This window comes from Rutilus rutilus, assembly GCF_951802725.1.
Source record: "Rutilus rutilus genome assembly, chromosome: 7".
NCBI lineage: Eukaryota > Metazoa > Chordata > Actinopteri > Cypriniformes > Leuciscidae > Rutilus > Rutilus rutilus.
The window spans coordinates 2749101-2755100 of NC_140221.1; positions in this window are offsets into that span (position 1 = coordinate 2749101).

Sequence of the window (6000 nt, forward strand, 5' to 3'; positions counted from 1 at the left end):
ATTGTCTTTAATCGCATTGTAACCCAAATGCAAATGATAATTTAAATAATCCATTGAGACCCAAATGGCCCATACAGCCGAACACACATGGAGACGACCAATGCTATTAGAATTTCAAAAGGATTATTTACAGCAGGGGTCTCCAACACGTCGCTCGCGAGCTACCAGTCCCAGTTTTATAAAACCTTTTTTGTCTAAAACTTTATTTAAACTGGTAAGTGTTAGTAGATGACATGTTGCAAGACACTCTTTTAAAAACTGGCCATTATTTTAAAGGGGTGGTTGATTATGATTTGACTTTTCTAACTTTAGTTAGTGTGTAATGTTGCTGTTTGAGCATAAACATCTGTAAAGTTACAACACTCAAAGTTCAAAGCAGAGGGAGATATTCGCTTTTAATATGGTACGCAACATGATATCATTGAGAAAAAAAAATATTTGTGGTGTTTTTCCTGCTTAAAATTGGACACTATAACAATATCAATAAATATGTTCATTAATTTTTTATTTATTTAATTTTTAAAAGTTTGTTGCCTCAAGGCAACGGACAAATTGAAACATTTGACATTTTCACGTATATAGAGCAAATAAAGATATTCATTGAAAACATAAATTTCTTTAACCAGACATTTGAACAAACACATTTATCCAGTTTTTAATGTATTACAAATCCCCTATTTAATAAAAAGTAACATTTCACATCCAGCTGTTGCTCTCGGGCAACATTGTACCATAGTGGAACACAAGTATTACCAAACCATCATATCATCGTTATCATATCAAGTTATCATATCCATCTTCATCATCATCGCATCTTCGCTCCCACCCTCTCTCTCTCTCTCTCTCTCTCTCTCTCTCTCTCTCTCTCTCTCTCTCTCTCTCTCTCTCTCTGCATGATTCACTATGTCACTATGACCTCATCTTCCTCATCATAGTATGACACCTCATCCTCACCCTCGTCAACTGACAGTTGTGTTTTATACCTTTTTAGGTACTATAAACGTGCAGATCATAATATGTGCAGATAGAGTATGAAAATTACTATTCTCATAAGTGCATTACAAAATCATGCAAAAATGGAAATATATTTAGATAATTCTAACAGTTTTCCTTACAAATATAATATATTTGTATCCAACCTAGTATGCCTGGTATGGCCTTATGCGATTCCATTGTGGTACAGTTTTTTGTTATGTCCTCTAAAACATTTGATGATAAATGATGTAAAGTTCTTGAAAATGCTCCTTTACTTACCAGTGAAGGTGACTCATATTTTCTGTAGGTGATTAATTAACTGGATGCAAATTAGTGAAAATTGGGGAATTCATTGGGGAAAATATGGAGCCATGTGACCTGTGCACATGTGCTGAAACAAGACACAAAATGGACCCCTGTGGGTCATGTGACCACTTTTTTGCACTTTCATTGATAAGTTTTTGAGTTCTTCTCCTCTGAGATAGGTTTGACCAATAAATGGGTGTCTCATTTTATTAAAAATAAACTAAAATAGACTATGTTGCCTGGAGGCAACACAGTACCATTAAAGATTTCACTTTTTAAGGACTACAACAGACGGCTGGTAGAGACTACACAACAATCCTCCCGGGTTAGTGACATAGAATGTACATAATGAACATCACATCATACATAATTTACGCCCCCTGAACACGATTTATTGATTATCAAGACAGAATATGCTTATCAATTACTAGAAGATAACTACAGATCATCTACATAAATGCATGTCCTGTTACGTCTACATGTTGTCACTTCTTCTTGAGTCTCTCCATCATTGTCTGACTCCGGTTTGAACATAAAAGGCTAAAAGTTTTTGAAATAATCAGTGCATGTGTGTGTGAGGTAAAAGGACACAAGCTGTTGTAGCTCCGCCCCCTGTGCCGGGAGCAGCAGCTCATTTGCATTTAAAGGGACAGACACAAAACGGTGCGTTTTTGCTCACCCTCAAAAATGTACAATTTTATCATGCTATATAAAAATATCTGTGGGGTATTTTGAGCTAAAACTTCACATACACACTCTGGGGACATCAGACACTTATTTTACATCTTGTGAAAAGGGCATTATACCACCCCTTTAAGTTTATGTAAACAAAAAGTGCATATTGATGCTAATTTTATTTGTTATTTATTTGCTGGTTTTCGACATAAAAGTTGGTGAATTGATTTCATTGTAAATGTGTAGTAGGTCTATTAGTACTTTTTGAACATGATCCTGTGATAACTATGATCATTTTTGTCACTATTTTCATGAAATGAAGTTATGATCTAGTTATGATCAACTTTGATCAACTTTGTTCAACTATAAATATGTTTTTACAGTTTAATATGCAAAGTACAATTTTCTATAAAAAAATTAATCTCTGATTCTGTTCTTTTTCTCTGACATTTAAGGGTGGCATATATAGGCCCTACAAAAACTCTTTTAGGTCTAAAACAGTTTGGATAGTTGTTAATGTGAGAGTTATGAGACATTATTTAAGAGATTTAAGTATTGTATTAAATGAGTAGCTCTCGGCCACTTTCATTTTTAAAAAGTAGCTCTCGAATGAAAAAAGGTTGGAGATCCCTTATTTACAGGGTCTCCAGTGGGACGTCCTAACAGTCTCTTTAGATACAGAGATCGGTCCCACAGACAGTGCTTTGGGTTAAATTGATAGCTCACCCAAAAATTCAAATGCTGTCATTAATTACTCGCCCTCGTCTCAAGACTTTTGTTCATCTTCAGAACACAAATGAAGATATTTTTGATGAAATCTGAGAGATTTCTGTCCCTCCATTGACAGCTACGCAACTACCACTTTGACACTTCGAGAAGTTCATAAAGAGATCATAAAACTAATCCATGGAGTGGTTTAGTCCAAATGTTCTCGCACGTCAAGCAGGTTCGGTTGAGTTTCTGTTTCTGTTCGCTGAACAATATCTGAATAAAAGCCTAAATTAAATCTGTTCATCGTATAAAGCGATCGAGTCTCTTCAGAAAATGTGGACTAAACCGCTCAATGGATTAGTTTTACAATCTCTTTATGAACTTTTTGAAGCGTCAAAGTGGTAGTTGCGTAGCTGTCAATGGAGGGGCAGAAATCACTCATATTTCATCAAAAAGATCTTCATTTGTGTTCTGAAGATTAACGAAAGTCTTACGGTTCTGGAACGACACGAGGGCGAGTAATTAATGACAGAATTTTCAAGCCTTCTTATTTAATGTGACAAAATACCAAATTGAATGCACGTGACAACTAGCCCCGATCTCCCTTTTACTTGAAATAATCATTTAAAAATATAATTGAATGCATTTAACATAGAGTTTATATTTACTATAGGAAGACTTGCACACATAGACTAGAATATTTTCTGCAAATTTGCTCAAGATCTTTTGAGCTGGATGGAGACTATTTTTAAACTGCAGTGTGAAATATCTGTACAGCAGTGGTGTAGTCTACGTGATACGCAGGTATACGCCGTATACCCACTAGAAAAGGCCAAGGATTTGCGTATACCCACTTAAAAAAAGCGTGAGGATACGTATCACCTTCGTTTTGTGTCAGAACTTTCACACTTTCATTCATAAATTCACCCCGTCAGTGTTTGCGAAGCCACGGATCGAATCGCGGAATCCAGTCACAAATGGAACTTAATATATAAAGCAGAACGTCACGGAATTAGGCTATTTTTGAATGAATAAATTAAAAGTAGCTGCTGTACAATGAATCAAATCTCGATATGGACTAGTGTCTATGAATATTAAAGCTAAAAGAGACTGCAATTGTTCTACGCGTCTCTGGGAATGAGCGCTCAGTGTATGCTCCACTACACACACATACACACACACAGAAGCACGCGTGACTCACGCTCTTGGTGTTTTCAGCGTTTCACTGTATTGAGACATGATGTAAGCTACACATGTGCATTTCATCGCAGAGCTGCTATGAGAGTCACTTGATGAGAATTTCACCATTTCATTTGATAAAACTATCGTCATTCATTCGTTTCATATACACAGAAACTGTTATGTCTTTACGACAACCTGTCAAAATAAAAGTTCTGTATAACTTGAAGAAATTATAACAGAAATATATTACTATTGCACAGAGTATACTTCAGGCCTAATAATAATAATAATAATAATAATAATAATAGTTTATTAAAACACACAGAAACTCAAATGTCTACAACCCACCAAAATAAAAGTTCGGTCTAACTCAAATTAATTAGAAAGGAATTGCACAGTAAAATGTATTTTAAAATAATACAGTGTTTTATTAGAGTATACTCACTACAAAAAACTAGACTACACCACTGCTGTACAGTAATTGATTCAACAGACTCTCAGCAGGACCGGCCAAGGTTTTCAACAAACATACATTTTGTAATCTCTTTCCAAATTGACAAGTCTCTTATGTCATGTAGGCCGGACTTATGTTTGTTAGAAAGCACATTTATGACTCCTGATGGTGTGCTTTATTGCGCCTCTTCAGTCCGGTTTACAGTATTTGTGGGGCATGTTGTCATAATACAGTATATGAGCTTAATTAACATGATGGGAACCAGTGTTTATTGACAATACGAAAAAAACATCCGCAAATTAAGAAAACATCATCAGTTTCACAACACATGTGTGCTCCAAATACTCACAACACAACCAAATACAGAAACACGCTGCAATGTTCTTAATGTGTGGGTGTTTGTCTTTCTATTAAGCTGGTGTGTGGTGGGCGTTCTGGCGCAATATGGCTGCCGTCGCATCATCCAAGTGGATGCTGCACATTGGTGGTGGTTGAGGAGATCCCCCCCTTCTATGTAAAGCGCTTTGAGTGCCGAGAAAAGCGCTATATAAATGTAATGAATTATTATTATTATTATTATTATTATTTGCATGTGTTTTCTTCAGTTGCTGCTGTAATGGATTTTTTCTAAACCTGACTATCTAGCGTCTGCAAATCGACACTTAATAAATAAATCTGTCGCGTCTACTGATCGACACCAAGTGTCTGCAAATCGACACTTAATAACCTTTATACTCTAGCCCTCTGCGTCTTCCGTCGACAAGTGGCCGAGTCTCTTACCCTGACTTCTTTGCATAAATAACATAAGAGACAGACTTCAGTAAATGTCCCTCAGATTCAGGTTTATTGATCAATACTCAAAGAACCTCGACCCAACAGAAGAATACAACAGGCTTAGGATAAAGCCAGACACATCAAAATAGAATCATCATGACTAACATGTCAAGCTCTATCAATATGATTGGTTAAATTGTTTAAAGACATCAGCAAAATATCAAAAACATTGTAAGGGGTTAATATTCCAGTCAATCATTTCACAATAACAGTCAAAGAACAGAACATTGAGTCCATTTCCAAAGTTCCACTTGACCAAGGTTACAGTGAGTCAAAAGGTTGTTAGAAGGTTAGATCATATTGAAAGTTCGTCTGATGGCTACATCCTAAATAAAAGGAAGTAAGAATTATTTTGTTTTATTGTTAGATCTGGAATGGAAAGTTAGTCACATGAAAATGGGAAGTGTGATAAAAGTTTATCATAAGTTTAAAATCTAAAGTCAGATTTCCATGGTTAGTAACATAATTAATCTTATCTCTAAAAAATCCACCGCACTGCGCATTGAGTTCTCTCGGCCACCGTACCAATAATATGAGAATAATATATATATATATATATATATATATATATACTATTCAAACAAAAACAACAACATTTTCCACTATATTTGTATCTACTTTGTGACATTTGTTCAGCAAAATCTAAAAAGGCAAAACAATCATAAACATAAAACAGTTAATTTAAACAGCATTAAAGCAACACTATGTAAAAAAATTTACCTTAAAATAATGTTTCCAAAATGGTTTCAGTGGTTCATCAAGTCGTAACAGGGTGAAAGGCACTTCTGCCTCCGCTTTGCGGTCCTTTATCTGCTATAACCGCACTATGTAAGTTTGCCAGATCGGGTCGCGTTTCTGTAGTT